We start from the raw sequence: 17,084 nt of genomic DNA, 5'->3' as shown, positions 1-17,084 counted from the left end.
CCTCAAAGATAAATGCATTCATTATACTAATTGAAGAAAGGGATGTAGTGAAATAAGTGAAAGTTATTAAAGAAAGGAAGATGAATGACAACTGAGACACCCGTTTGTTTTACCACAGCCAAATTTATTTCCAGAAAAAAAGGCCCTTATCAATTTCCAGGGAATGGCCTGCCGTGCCACGTGGGTGCAGCGTTAAGCTTCTTTACAGCTCTCTCAGAGCCAAGGCTGCCAGAGCGATCCAAATAAAGGAGAAGGCGAGGTTTAATCAACCTGTCACTGACCCGTTATTAACATTTTCCAACAAGAGCATTAGAGGAAAAATTCCAAGAGGTCAATTTGTATTTCTAGAGTGGAGCCAAAAGAGAGAAAACGGATTTGAAAGCAACATGCTTATGGTAAGAGCAGGTGTATGGAGTCCACTTCAATTTGTCAAGCCTTTGGCAAGCATCTTCCACGTTACAGGTATCATTGTTCAAGAAGCTCGTTGTCCGGTCGAGAAAATTGTGAAGAAGAAAAAAGACACAACCTCAAAAAACATTTGTCAAAGCAATTTGATTAGATATATACACAAAATACAAAGGATTAACTGATTAACCAGGGAAGGGTTGGATTCAGAAGTGTGGCTGTGGAAGATAAAATATAGACACAAAAAGTGGCAGGGATACTCCAGGCAGAGAACATATGTGGACGAGGGTGTGGAGATGAAAAATACACAGAAAATTGAATGTTTCTGGGGAAGAAGAGTTTTAGAAGGCAAGTAGGACCCTATAAAACAGAACCTTATATTAGGAAAACACTGATGGGCATTTGGAAGAGCAGTTATGTGATAAGATTGCATGATGTAAAGATTGTTCAGGCACTGTGGCAGAGAATTAATTAAAAATGGTCAAGAGTGGAGACATGGAAATTGATTAGGAAAATATAGTAAGATCTGAAAGTGAGAGAGACGACAGTCTAAGTCAAGATGGTAGAGGTGAAATTAAAGATAAAAATGATAATACAAGTTGGAGAAACTGTTTTTAGAATTTCTAGGTCTTGGTATAGCTTTGAGGTAGAATGAATGATTGATCAGCTGTAGGACTGATATCCACCTATTTTAAAGAGAACACTGAGTTCAAATCTACCATGTTTTATGTTAGTACAGTGTATGCCTTTCTGTCTGTTCTCCACTATATTATCCTCACATAATTTTGTGGAATCCCTTACTCCTTACTGAGTCCTATTATGTGATATATCTATCTACCTATCTATATATATATAGATATATAGATACACACACACACACACATATATATATGTATATATATACACACACACATACCTTTTGGATTCACTTATTTTTCATTTACTTCATTTTGCCATTACTTATACACTTATTTTTATACTTGCTTTAAGTAGTAGAAAGTAGTTTTCTCACATCTGTTTTAACTCTAGATGAAGAAGTATTGGTGCTCTCCTTCTGGTCCCCTGTGTCTTCTTCTTACTCCTCCTGTTAAAATGAAACTGTCTCCTTTGAGGTTTCTGCCCTTAGACTGACTATACCATTCTCTAAACATATTTAACTATTGACCTTGAATTTATTCCTCTTTAATCATTAAATAGTTTGTCCCATGAATTTCAGTCATTAACGACTCTATCCCACTCTCTTTATAGCCAACCTAAACTCTTTCAGAATTCTAGAATCAACTCCCGTGACCTCAAATTCCACAAGGATGACTTATTGAATCCTTTGATTCACTTTCCTAGCCTCTTCATCATTAAATGACCTCTCTAATCCATTCAATTTTATTCTTTAAACTTGGTTATATGGTAGACTGCTTCCCATTCCAAAACCCCTAAGTAAATCATCTGCTTCTCTAAATAAAACTTTTTTTTTTTCCCATCTTGCTTATTGAATCATTCCTACTTTAACCTTATAGGCACCTCCACTCCACTCTTCCATTCTTATCTTTGGAATCCAGACTCCATCATTGAAATAAACTCTATAAAAGCTAACCTCATTTTTCCTTTAATATCTTACCTCATCCCCCTTTCAAACACCCAGTACTGAATGAACCCAAGCAAATGTGTCCTCCGAGCCTGCACCCAAATGGCCGAGCACAAATAGAAGGGAAGAAAGCAAAAACCCAACACCCAAGGAGACAGCCTGGTTTCATGACAACTCCATGGTCTTCAAATTAAGATGAGTTTGCTACATTGGCTGGCAAGACTCTTGTTTCTTTATTCATAATCTTCTCCCACTTCCCAAATACCTTTCTACTGCTATTGCAAAAAGAAAATGTGTTATCAGACAGAAATAATTTTATACTCCCCTTTCCAGACAAAAACCTTTTTTTTTTTTTTCATCATCTGCACCTTCACCTCTTCCTCTGTTGTTACAGTAAAGGGCTTATCCAGGTTTCTGCAAAATGTGCTTTCCATTCTATTCATTTTGATGTTCTGAAAAATTCAACGCTACTTTTAACCCTCCTTTCTGTAACAGTTAACATCTCCTCAACTAGATTCTTCCAAATACCCCCAAAATAAAACAATGTACAACAAAACCTTCCCTTGAGCCCCAATAATTATCTTCACCTAAATTGCTATCTTCATCCTCCTCTTGACAAACAAATCAAAGAGATGTCTATATTCCCTATATTATTTTTCCGTATCTCCTTCAGTCTTCAAGCCACTTTCATTTGTTTCTAATTCTTACACACAACTTTCCATTAAAACAGCTTTTACTAAGAAAAGAAATGACCTTCAAGTTTTTAATCCAAGGAATTTTTGTCAGTCTTTATCTTATTTAAAGGCAGTTTAATATCTGAAATACTCTCTTCTTGAAATTCTCTGAAGTCTGTGCTGGATTTTAGCTATGGCTGCTTGATTCCCCACCTTTGCACAGCCAGCCTACTCTCCTGGGACAGTAAATGTTGGCATTGCCCAAGACTCGGTCACAGTCCCACTTCTCCTCACAAGCTGTTTTGTGTCTCTAGACAAGGGATCAACAAACTTATTTTCTGTTAAAGGCCAGAGAAAATATTTTAGGCTTTGTGGAACATATATTTCCTGTGGCAGTTATTGAATTCTGTCATCCTAAAGTGAAAGCAGCCATAGACCATAAGTAAATGACAATATGTAAATTAATAGGTGTGGCTGTGTTTCAATAAAACTGTATGTATGTATAAAACCAGCCAGCAGACTGGACTTGTCCCATGGAATTTGCCAATCCCTGGTCTAGATCATCTCTTCCATATCCTTAGCATTAATTGCTTCTTAGAGATGAGTCAAAAACATACCCATTTGGGCCTAAGTTCCAAAATGACATTTGACATTTGCACTGAAATAATTAAAAGGAAACACAGACTTTAAAAATGTTCTTTTGATTAAAACTAAAGCCCTTACAATGGCCCACAAGGCCCTATGCGCTATGCACACCTTGTCCATTAATTTCACACACAATCCCTTTTAATCCGCCCTTATTCATTCCACCCCAGTCTTACCACCTTCTTGTTGTTCCTTGAATATGAGCATCGCAAGCAGGCTTCTGCTCCAGCATCTCTGTGCTGGCTTTTCCCTCTGCCCAACGCTCCATGACCAGATACCCACTTGACCAGCTAATTCACCTCTTTCGGGTCTTTGCTCCAATGTTGGTTTCTCAGTGTAGACTACAACAGCTACTCTATTTAAATTGGCATCCTCCACACCTTGACAGCCTCAGACCCCCTTACCCTGCTCTATTTCTATTTCCATAACATTCACTTTCCAAAATATGATATCATTTACTTATTTATTGTATTATTTGTGCCTGCTCCTCTCACAACAATATAAGCTCCCAGGGAGCAGCAACGGGTTTTTTTTCTCTGATATAACCCAAGAGCCTTGACAACACTCGGCATCTCATCTAATTCAATAGATACAAGAACAACAAGTAAATAAAAATATCTAAAGCCAAACTCATAACACTTGTAATTAACCTTTGGGTAAAAACCAAAATTTTAGCTTCCACATCCCATTCAGCCTCGTTTAGTACTTACTCTATCCACTCTTGCTAAAACTGACCTTCTCTCTGTTCCTGGACGGCACCATAATCCCTCACTCCCCGGAGCCTCTGAACATACTGTTCCCTCTGATTGGAAGGCCATTCACTTTGCCCAGCTAACTCCTACACCTCTTTTAGCCCCAACTCGATCACTCAATAACAAATATTAACTGTTTTCACAGTGTACATTTTTTTTTGTGATTTCTATATTATTATGTGTCTTCACAGGGATTGCAAACTTCATGAGGATAGAAATGTTTCTCTCTCTCTCTCTCTCTCTCTCTCTTTCTCTCACCACCCCCCTCCCACACACACACAGACCCCAATCAATTCAAGCAATTAACACAGTGGTTAGCACATAATGGGCACTCAGAGCATAAGGAAAAAAAAAAAAAAACAGAGAAAAAAACTCAGGTTTTACTTATGAATGAGATAAATGGCGTTATCTCTAATTGAATTAAGAAAAATAGACAAGATAATGTATTTGGGTATTAATTTGTTGAGTTAGACATACTTATATACTGAATTATTTGTTACTTGGCTAGATAGCACTAGAACTTATGAGAGGTCAAGGCCAGAACAGAGATTTTAGTATCATCATTATATCGGATTGGATGGATGAGATTCCCTCATAAGGGTGGGCTGATTGAGAAAAAAGTCAGGGAACCAGGCCCTGATGAATGGCCTCATTTAGGACTGGCAGATATAGTACGTGCCTCAGCCAATAGGACTGAGCAGTGGTTAGAGGATGAAGGAAATAGCAGAGATATTAGCAAGCAGACAGTCAAAGGAAATTATATTAGATTGGAAGATATGTCAGTATTGTCAAATGCTACAAATAAATGATTTTTAATAAAGCCTGAAAAGTGTAAGAGATATCACGGTAAAATGATAAGAGTAAAAACTAGATTACAGCAGGTTAAGAGGTGAATAAAGGTAGAAGATATATAGGAGAAAACTATATACAGAGCATTGTACGGGCATCATAAAAGACGAAAAGGAGTGGAGAAATAAGGATATGTATGAATGAATTGGCTTAATTAATTATTCTATCCCTACCAAGAATACTTGCGATTTTAAAAGCCGGTAAAACTAGCTGACCATTTGTTGAGAATGTCACCTGGGTCATGTACTAAACTAAACATGTCTTTACCCTTGTGAGGAAGGTATTGTTTTTGTACTTTTTCAGATGAGGACAATGAAAGATTGAAAGTTTAGGTAATTGCCTTTCAGATCACACAGCTAATGAATGGTGTACCAGGGCCGCAAATGCGTATCATGACACCATCAATAAATGTTGGCAATGCTTAAAACAGATTTTCACAAATATCAATTATCTCCATGGCACCTTCATTATTTTTGTCTTAAACCCTTAACCATGGAACATCTTTATTACTATTTAACATTTTTCTTTGAATCATTCATTTTTACTGTTGATTAGATTTATGTTCAGGGGCTTATTTTTCGTAAAGAAAAATGCTCACCATTTGCACTTTATGAAATACCCAGTTTATTACATGTATATTTAATAAATTTTAAACAAATTTATTTAGGCATGGATGGACACATAATATTAATGAAATTTTATGAAACAATTTAAGCCACATTAAAAATTCAGGATAACTGATTCTTTTAAATGCTTCAAATAAATTAAATAACAAGTAAAATATCCATAAAAGTAGTTATTGTCTATATTTTCTGGAAAAATATCACTGTGCTCACTCTAAACCTGTTCTAAATTATAGGAACCATGGGTTTAGTTCATTTTATTGTTACTTATGCATTGTGCTTATACTTCCCTATAGTTATACTTAGACAATAACTAAGGTTGTTTTTCAACTTATTCAGATATTTTCCCAATGTTGTAGTAATTTTAGCAGACTAAAAGGATGAATGGTACCATTTTAGACCAGTCAAGCTTATAGGACCTGAGTTATAAATTAATGGACTCTTGGTCAGGGTGCAACGTGGTGCTGTTTTGTTCAAATGTGGCTCAAACTTGAGCCGCATATGTTCAGATTGACCTTCCTTTTCAGGTCTTCACTTCACTAGTTAGGATGATAAAGCTTTGGGGCCCATATCTTTTATTCATCTTTGTGTATTTTGTCAATTAGAACCTTTTTTTAAGAATAATATTCACTTGAAATCTTGTTTCCTTAGCATTGTCTGGTTGTCTTGCTACCGTATTGTATCTGCCATACTGTATTTACCTGCCATTATTCTACCTCATAACATATTTCCTAACTTTGTTTTTATTATTAAAGACAAATATAGGCCTCACAAGCATCTTATGCTAATTAGAAGTGTCAGTCGGAGGTCCCTTTGTCCTTGGAGATGCAAAATCGATTGTACATTTAGACTTTTTAAGGGCATAGGTTATTTGACATGTGATACCTTGAAACAAACTAAAATTTGGTACTAAGTGATCATTTGTGGTTATTGACCAACAGACCCTTTTCTAACTGATAAGCCACCAGGATATGTTTGGTCGGTTGTGCAGATGAGTTTTTCATGAATCTTGCTGGAGCTCTCAATTTGTCTAAAATTATCTATCCTATAATTATAAAATCTATTTACACAGCTAATGGAAGCAAATATCTGCGCTTTACAAGTATGTACTTAAAAGAATAGATAAAATACTCACATATGATAACATTTGCCCACTAATTCAACCAAATTGAATTTTTTCTATTTTATTATTCTTTCATATGAAAATTTTCTAACCTTTAAAAACTTTTATAATTAATCATAACCATTATCCCCTTTAATATTCAAATTATAACTTTCTTAGTAGAATTCACTTAAGCAAACTTCTTTGTTTTTTATTACTGCCCTTGGTAGTCTTAAAAAATGCCCTTGCCTTCCATCAATAATAGGCTCTTCTAGAACTCTACCAATTTTTTTCTTGCCTCAAACTATTTTCTTGGGAGTCCTGGTTCTTTTTCAGTGTAGAATATTAGAAACCAAAACCTGGAGGCTAGGAGTGAACATGAATAGCAAAGATAAGTAAAAATACTGTGGCTATAATTCACCTACATTTAGAGTTAGAGCTAAACAGATATTTCCTTTTAGGACCATTCATTTGCTTGCTTGCTTTTTTATTTCGTCAATATAACATAGTATTTTGATGTTTTCTACTTTGGTAAAGGCAATGATTTTCATTAGTACTAAGACATTTTGTTATAAAAACATGGTTTAAGTTAATTTACTTTTAAAAGGGGACTTTATATCAGTACTTTAAATCACTACCAGTACCATTTACCATCTCTAAAAGGAGACCCTAGAAATATAATGGCCAACAGTGAACCCCACAACAGACACACACACATACACACAATCAAAAGTACAATGTCAACAATAGTGATTTGGGGAGTGATGAGGGTATAGCCCCTAGTGAAGCAGCCATAATTGCTTAAAATTATTTAAAAACATTTAAAGTCTATGGAAATTATGGTAATGTCACGCAGCAAATAAGGAAACATTTATTTAAGAAAAGCTACTAAGTACGGCAAGAACAGTGACAGTTCATGGCACTTGAGCTATGACATGTTCACTCTCTCCCCCCCCCCCCCAGCCCAACTCAGCATCATGGAAGCCCCACTCTATGGAAGGTGGAGCTTACTAGTTTCCATTTCCAGTCCAGGGCTCAGTATCTTCTGGGGAGGGGAAGGCCACAGGCATTTCTCATTGACCACAGCTTCACACTGCAGAGGCTAACTTCCTGGCAAGTGTCGCTGGGAAGTCAGTAACTCCCTTTCACAGCCCTGTCCCACTGACTGAGTAGAAGCCTGGCTAGCAGAAAATAATAAGGCCCCGATCATCCAAATCCCAGCTTGCTTGTAAGGAGGAGATTCCATGCAGGAGGGAGAGACCAAGAGCACAGACTACTGCCTATGCCCAGCACCCTGACTGTAAAGTAGAAATCTCTGTGAGAGAAGCAGCCCACAGTCCCTGCCCTAGTTTCAAATCAGTTCTTAAACATTTTGCCCCAGGGGAGAGGCAGGCCATAAAAAGAGAGAGTTTGAAACTTTTCTCAAAGGAGCAACCTTATTTTGGAACAGAGTATAGGGACAGTTGAGTCTTGGAAATAATGGAGACTTTAGTGTTAAAATCATGATAGCTCCATGATAATAGTAAGATAAACTATAACCCATCTAGATTACCAGAGAGCACCATGGAAAGAAATAGCTAAGAGGCCTCCTGAGGTTAGAGCCAACCTCAAAGACTAACTTTAGAAACTATCCCTGCACAGAGTCCCAAATTTCTTTGGTTAAGGTGCAATGTACACCTTTTGGACATTGTCAAGACCAATAGAACAATTAACCAGCAATCAGTGCAGCTTAAAGACAGAAAGCTCTAAAGAGAATGAGATCTTCGAAGGGACCCCTGCTAAAACCACTGCCATCCCAGGTGGCTGCACATTCCCTAGGCTGTGCCCTCTGTGCAGTGACATTAGAGGCCTCACACTCTATAAAGTATTCTAGCCAGGTCATTACACACAACAAACAAGCGAACAACAATAACAGAAAGCCCTGGAAGGGAGGATAAGTATCAAAAGTTTCTAAAGTAACCACAATGTCCATTTTCAATAAAATAATTATGAGACATGCAAACAGATGTGTGACTATACATTTAAAGAAAACATAGGCAACAGAAAGTGCCTTTAATACAGAAAGAGGCTTAGATATAATACTGGACAAAAACATAAAATCGATAAACTTTAAGATAGATTGACAGAGAGTATATAATCTGAAGAAGAAAAAAAGAAAAAAAATACAGAGCCTTAGAGAAATGTAAGTGTGTACAAGATATTTATAATGGCATTAGCAGAAGTAGAGGAGAGCGATGCAGGAAAATATTCAAAATATATTTTATAAAATAATGGTAAATATTCCAAATGAGAGGTATTAATCTACAAATCTAGGAAGTTCAAGAAACTCTAGGTCAATTAAATTCAAAGATATCTACACTCTAACACATAATGCTAAAAATACTGAAATAAGAAGAAAAAACTTAAAGCAGCAAGAAAAAAATAATTTTCTATGCACAAAACACATCAAGTAATATTTAAAGCCTTATTTCTCACCAGAGGCAATGGAGGCTAAGAAGCACTTCATGACATGTTCAGCATGCTAACAACTAAGAATCTTTTATCAAAAAAAAAATCCTTAAAAATTAAGGGAAAATAAAGAGATTTCCAAATTAATGAGATCTGAGAAAATTTATTGCTAGCAGACCTGTGTTACAAGAAATATTAAGGTTTTTTTCATGCTGAAAGCATAATTTTGCTAATTAGGACAAACCATAGAAAGTAATTTGTATCCATATAAAAACCCACAAATTTCACCTCAAATTTACCTATGCCCACAAATTCAATAACCTAGATGAACAGGTCAATTCCATATGAGACACAACCTGTCAAAACTCCCACAAGAAGAAATAGATCACCTGAATAGGCCTATATCTATTTAAAACTTTGAATCAATAATTCATAACTTTTCCAAACATAAAGCAGAAGTCCTAAGTGAGTTAACGGTATATTCTATCACACGTTTAAGGAAGAAACTATGCCAATTCTCTTCAATCTCTTTCAGAGGTTAGAAGAAGAGGAGATACTTCCTAACTCATTCTATGAAACCAGCTTTACTCTAATACCAAAATCAGACTAAGACATCACAAGAATAGAAAACTACAGACTAATACTCTTATAAACATAGATGCAAAATCCTCAACAAAATATTAGCATATCAAAACCTACAATGTATAAACAGAATTATACACTAAGATTAAGTGGGATTTATCCTAGGTATATGAGGCTGGTTCAATATTTAAAATTAATTAATTTATTATATCAATAGGCTAAAAAGAAAAATTATTAAGCATTTGACAAAATTCAACACCTATCTATGATACGACTCTCAGTAAACTAATAGAGAAAATCTTCTTCAAGTTGATAATGAATATCTACAAAATGTCTGAAGTTACCACCACATTTAAATCAAGGAACTAAAAGCTTTCCTTCTAAAACTAGGTACAACACAAAGGTGTCCACTTGTTTTCAACATCATATTGAATGGTCTAGCTGATGTAAGAAGACAAGAAGAAAATAAAAGTATACAAATTGGGAAGAAAGAAATAAAACTGTGTTTGTAGATGCCATGATCACCTATGTATAAAATCTGATAGAATCAACCTAAAAAACCCTGCTAGAACTAATAAGCAATGATAGGAGGTGATAAGATTTGCTTACTTTCCTATATACCAACAATGAGCAAGTGGAATTTAAAACTAAAAACACAAGACCCTTAACATTACACACCCCAAAATGAAAAACTTAGGTTTATATCTAATAAGACACACACAGGATCTATGAGGAAAACTAAAAATCTCTGATGAACAAAATCAAGAAAAACTAAGCAAATGGAGAGAGAGTTCACGTCACCAATAGGAAGACTCAATACTGTCAAGTTATCAGTTCTTCCCAACTTGATCTAGACATTCAATGGAATCCCAATCAAAATTTCAGCCAGTGATTATACGGATATTGACAAGTGGGTTCTAACATTTTTGGAAAGGCAGAAGTCCCAGAATAGCCAGCACAATATTGAAGGAGAACAGAGTTGGAATGTTGTTCTTTCTGTGGTTTGGGCAAATATGTGATAGCATATGTCCATCATTATAACATCATATAGAATATTTGTACTGCCCTACATATTCTCTGTGATCTTCCTCTTTACTTCTTCCCCACTGACTAACCACTGATCATTTTATTGTCTTCGTAATGTTGCCTTTTTCAGAATGTTATATAGTTGGAAGCATACAGAAAGTAGTTTTTCAGATTGGCCTCTTTCACTGAGTAATATACATTGAAGTTTCTTCCATGTCTTTTCATGGCTTGATAGTTTATTTCTTTAGAGCTGAGTAATATTTCATTGTTGGGATGTACCAGTTTTTTTTTTTAATCTACTTGAAAGATGTATTGGTTGCTTCCAAGCTTTGGCAATTATAAACAAAGCTGCCATAGACACACACACACACACACACACACACACACACATTTCTGTGTCAACCGAAGTTTTCAGCTTCTTTAAGTTAATATTATGTGTGATTGCTGAAATATGATGAGTCTGTTTAGTTTTGTAAGAAACTGCCAAGGTGTATTCCAAAGTGGGGTGCCACTTTGCATTCCCACCAGCAATGAATGAGAATTCCTGTTGCCCCCGACCCTCACCAACATTTAGCATTTTCAGCCTTCTGGGTTTAGAACAGGTGCATGGTGGTATTTCATCGTTGCTTTAATTTGCGTTTCCCTTATGGAATATGATGTGGGACATTGTTTCATATGCTTATTTGCCACTTGTATGTATCTTTTCTTTGATGAGATGTCTGTTAATATTTTTGGTTCACTTTTTAATTTGGTTGTTTATTTTCTTATTGGTGAGTTTGAAGAGTTCTTTGTATTTTTGGATAACAGTTCTTCATTGGACATGCCTCTTGCAAATATTTTCTTTCAGTCTGTAGCTTATTTTCTTACTCTCTTAACATTGTCTTTCACAGAAGTTTTTTTAATTTTAATGAAGTCTAGATTATCAGACTTTCTTTTTTGGATTATACCTTTTGTAGATCCAAAACAGCATCACCGTATCCAGGTCATTTAGGTTTTCTCCCAGTGTCTTCCTAGTTATGTGTTTCACAGGTAGGTCTGTAATCCATTTTAAGTTATGTTTTTTTTAAATCCTCACCTGAGGATATGTCTATTAATTTTAGAGAGAGAGGAAAATAGAGACACAGGGAGAGAGAAAAAGATACCAATGTGAGAAAGAAACATTGATTGGTTGTCTTCCATACATACCCCTGACCGGGGAGCAAACCCACAACCTAGGTATGTGCCCTGACCAGGGATAGAAGCTTCAATGTTTTTGGTGTATGAGACAATGCTCCAACCCAGCCAGGGCCATTTTGAATTAATTTTTGTGATACACATAAGGTCTATGTTTAGATCTTTTTTTTTGCAGGTGGATGTCTAGTTTTTCCAGTACCATTTATTGAAAAGACTCTTACTCTATTGTCTTTCCTTTGCTCTGTGGTCAAAGAGAAGTTGACTATATTTATGTGAGTTTATTGCTGGGCTCTCTAATCTGTTCCATTGATTTATTTGTCTATTCTTTTGCCAATACTACACTCAGGGAGTGTCAGTCTTTTAACTTTTTTTTTTAATTCAATATTGTATTGACTATTCTGGGTCTTTTACTTCTCCAAACCTTTAAAATCAATGTATCAGTATATATAAAATAACTTGCTGGAATTGAGCACTAAAGTAAACTATAAAGTTTAGATGATTATGATATGTCAGTATAGGTTCATCCTTATTTTGTTAAAAAATAGTACCATTTTGATGAATGATATGGATTATGGGGGAAGCTATGCATGTGTGAGGCAAGATGTGTACAGAAAATTTCTGTACTAGTCTCCCAATATCGTTGTAAACCTCAAATGTCTCTAAAAAGTCTTCATGATAAAAACACTCAACAGACAATGATTAGAAGGAAATTCTGTCAAGATGATAAAGGATATCTGTCTATATCTTTATGTCCATAATCCACAGCTAACATCGTGTTTCATAGCAAAGAGACAGAATATTTTCCCCTAGGCTCAGGAATAAGACAAGGATGTCTGCTCTTGCTACTTCTATTCACTGCTGTACTGAGGTTCTAGTCAGGACAATTAGGCAAAGAAAAGGGGGGGGAGGCAGATAGATTTTAAAGAAAGAAGTAAAACTATCTGTTTTTAAATATGATCTTATATATAGAAAACCCTAAGAAAATCACTAAAAACTATTAGAACTAATAAACAAGTGCAGGACAGTTGCAGGGCATAAGATTAACATATAAACATCAATGGAATTTCTGTACACTTTCCATGTACAATTCAAAAATAAAATTTAAGGAACAATTTTATTTACAATAACATCAAAAAGACTAAAACACTTAATGAGGAATTTAACAAAATAATTGAAAAACATACATTCTGAAAACTACAAAACATTAAAATAAATTAAAGAAAATTTATATAAATGGGAAGGCATTACATATTCACGGTTGGGAAAACTTACTATTGTGAGGATGGTGATACGTCCACAACTGATCTTCAAAATGAATACAATCTCTAGCAAAACCCCAGCAGGCTTCTTTACCAAAATTAATAAGCTGATTCTAAAATTCATATGAGCCCTGGCCGGCATAGCTCAGTTGGTTGGAGTGTTGTCTCATAACGGGAAGGTGGCCAGTTCTATTCTCACTCCAGGGACATGCCCGGGTTATGGGCTTGGTCCCCCATTGAGGCACATGCAGGAGGTGGCAATCAGTGTTTCTCTCTTACATCAATGATTTTCTCTCTCCCTTCCCCTCGCTCTTGAATGAGAATAAAATAAACCTTTTAAAAATTAAGTTTAAAATTCATATGAAAATGCAAGGGACACAGAATAGCCAAAATAATCTTGAAAAAGAAGAACAAAGTTGGCGTGCTCACCCTTCCCAAATTCAAAAGTTACTGCAAACTACAACCATCAAGACAGTGTAGTACTAGCATAAGGTTAGACATAACCTTGTGAAGCAGAATTGAGAACCCAGAAATAAAACCTCATAGTCATGATGGATTAATTTTCAACAAGGTGTCAAGTCAATTAAATAAGGGTGGTCATGCTGGACTACTGAATATCCACATAAAAAACAACAAAGTTGGATCCCTTCCTTATACAGTACTTAGAAATTAACTAAAAATAGACCAAAGCCCTATATGTATGAGATAAAACTATAAAACACCAAATAAACATAGGACTAAATCTCTGTGACCTTGGAACAGGTGATGGTTTCTTAGTTATGACACTAAAAACACAGACAACAAAATAAGAGATTAGGTAAATAAGGCTTAATCACAATTAAAAGCAACTTAAAAGGATATTAACAAGAAAGTAAAGACAACCCAAAAAGTGGAGGAAATATTTGTGAATCATATATCTGATAAGGGTCTAGTACCTAGAATAAATGAAGACCTTTTCTAATTCAATAATAAAAAGGCAACCCAATTGCAAAAGGGCAATAGACATAAAGTTATTTCTAGAAAGATATATAAATAATCACTAAGCACCTGAAACGATCGACAGCTTTTGCCATCAGGGAAAGAAAAATTTATACCATCATTAAATATCATTTTGCCACTTATTATATGATTAAAAGACATAATTAAAAAAACCATCAGGGAATGGAAAAATTGAAACTCTTGTACACCGTTGGTGGGAATGTAAAGTGGTGTGGTCCCTTTGGAAAATGGTCTAGCAGTTTCTCAAAAGATTAAACACAGAATTGGCATAGGACCTTGTGATTCCACTTCTAGATATTCACCCATGAGAACTGAAGACATGTGTCCCTACCAAAACGTATATAGGAATGTTCACAGAAGACTTATTCATAATATCCAAAAACTGAAAACAACCTAGGTAACTAACTGATGACTGGAAAAAACAAATGTTGTATATTGATTCTGTATAATATTTAAAATTTTAAGAAGTGAAAAGAAACAAGACATGGCATGGGCTGCAACATGAATGAACCTTGAAAACTGCATGCCAAGGAAAGGAGGTCAGTCCCCAAAAAGAAACCATATATTGTATGATTCTACTTATATAGAAAGTCTAGAATAGGCAACTCTAATGAGGTGAAAAGTAGAATAGCAAGTGGTTGCCAAGAGCTGGGGAGTTTGGTAGGAAATGCAAAGTGACTATTAAAAAGCACTAGGTTTCTTTGGGGCTGATAAAAATGTTCTTAAATCGATTATGGTGATGATTGTACAACTCTATGAACAGTAAAAAAAATCGCTGTATTGTACACTTTAAATGAATAAATTATATAAAATATAAATTGTCAATAAAGCTTTTTTAAAAAAATACTTGTGGAGTGTGATTTTAGGAGGATGTAGTTTTAAAAAGCATAAATAAGGGTTCCCCAAATCAATCTGGATGTCCAGGGGTTCAATGAAGACTTCCCCCAAGTTTTAAAGGAATCATCTGGCCAGCCAGTGTATGTGTGTGTGCTTCTGTGTGTGCATGTACATGTGTGTGTCTGTGTCTGTGTTAGCATGTTCACATGCATAGAGTATTTAAAAAAAGAAAGAGAGATCATGTTGTGGTGGCATATTCCATAGAAAAACTAAATATATTTCAGAGGGAGCATGAAATCAGGCGAAGCCCGAAAAGTAGGCGGAGGGGTTTTTAATGCCAGGTGAAGGTGTTCAAACTTGATTCCATGCCCACCGTACTGTGAGACTACATTTTACCTCTGATTTGTGGTAAGTGGTTTCTGACAAGCAGCACAGGGAGGACGCTACTGAGGGCAGTGAGACCGGTTAGGGAATCAATGAAATTATACAAGCAACAAATAACCACAGTCTGATGTACACCGAGGATGATGAAGGCGAAGAACAGTAGAGGCAAGAGCAGATTCAAGAACTATTGAGGGAGTTAAGAGTAGGTGGTATGATAGGTCTGCTCAGTTTGTGAAACTGCTTTCAAGGGGAGGGTGAGGAGAAAGAGGAATCAAGGAGCAGGCTCAGACCCGGTGGTAGCTGAACCAACTAGTGAGCTAAAGAATACAGGAGGGAGGCAGGGTTTAGAAAAAGCTGCAAACATTTTGCTCTTGAAGATCAAGTGTGCCTTTTCCATCTAGTGACACCAACATATAGCACCGCGCAAATCAAACCGCTGACTGGACACAGTGCAAAAACGCTAAATTCTCAAATGGGGTGTCCAGGAGCTGAAGTTCCTGCTGAACCAATTTCCCCAAAACCAATAAGGAAATAGCCAGCGTTTGAGGCAAATGCAGGAAGTAATAGCCAAACATTCTACTGCTTTCTAAGCCCGCCCGGCGTTCCATAAAATGGGGTGCCTGCCAAAGTTCACGGTAACAGAACGGTAGAGAAGAGGATGCTAGTGGAGTGGAAAAATAGGAATGCTTTGCAGAATTTTGATTTACAGCCTCAGCTGTAAATGCCAGTTGTTCCACTAACTTCATTTTGCTAACGCAAGAACAGCTTTTGCAGTAATAACATATTTCAGTGTGAATGTCTTTTTAATAATCCTTAATTTGAGTCCTAATTCCCTTGAGAGCCACTTTGAGAAGACAACTGCATTCCAAAGTAACACTGAATGAACACATTGAGAAAAGACTAACCATATGCACACACACACAAACACACACACAAAACGTTACATATATTTTAACACCTTATCATATTTCTTAAATGTCATCCCACAAAGACACTGAATGCTTTAATAAGCAATCACTCGGAATTTCATAGGCACCAGCAATTAACAGCCCATCCCATATCATCAGTCAGAATCTGGGCGAGGTGGAGAAGGAAGACAAAGATCCTGAGTTAAAAGGAGCAATAATAGAGAAAGACAAAAGAGATGAATACAGAAAAACAGCACAACTCATGATGGAACCGCAGAAGCCAAGGCAAGCTCGCAGTGACGGGAAGAGCTGAACATATTTTATCATGGAAGCCAATACTGTAGCAACACTTTTTTTTTTAATCTAGTGGAGGAAGCCAACAAGCGAAGTCGGTATCAATGAGTTGACATTGATGGGTCCAGAGTAACAAAGCTGCCAAGAAAACATAAATGCCAACAAAGAAATATGTGTGTGCCCTCACCTTTCCCCTCCCGAGCCCTCGGTAGAGCAAATTTATTTTTGTGTTACAGAAAATTGCTCACTGTAGCACCCCACACTCCTCATCCATTCCCGACTGTCCTCCATCCTTCTCACCTGCAGTAATCCTGAACTCCTGCTCCAAGCTTCATGAGACCAGCATGGAAATGTTGGCCAGAAAGCACAGGAACGCTTAGTCACCACGAAAGGAACAGCAGAAATGTCACCTTTATACAGCACATATTACCCAGCCTGTCACGTAGGAAGATCTAATTAATAAAGGGTAAATAGAATGTCAGTATTCATTATTTCTCTCTCTCTCACCTTCCAGGCCAGGTCAAGTCTCACGTTGTTAAGGC

This window comes from Furipterus horrens, unplaced genomic scaffold (assembly GCF_987537825.1).
Source record: "Furipterus horrens unplaced genomic scaffold, mFurHor1.1.pri manual_scaffold_11, whole genome shotgun sequence".
NCBI lineage: Eukaryota > Metazoa > Chordata > Mammalia > Chiroptera > Furipteridae > Furipterus > Furipterus horrens.
Note: the sequence above shows the minus strand (reverse complement) of the source record.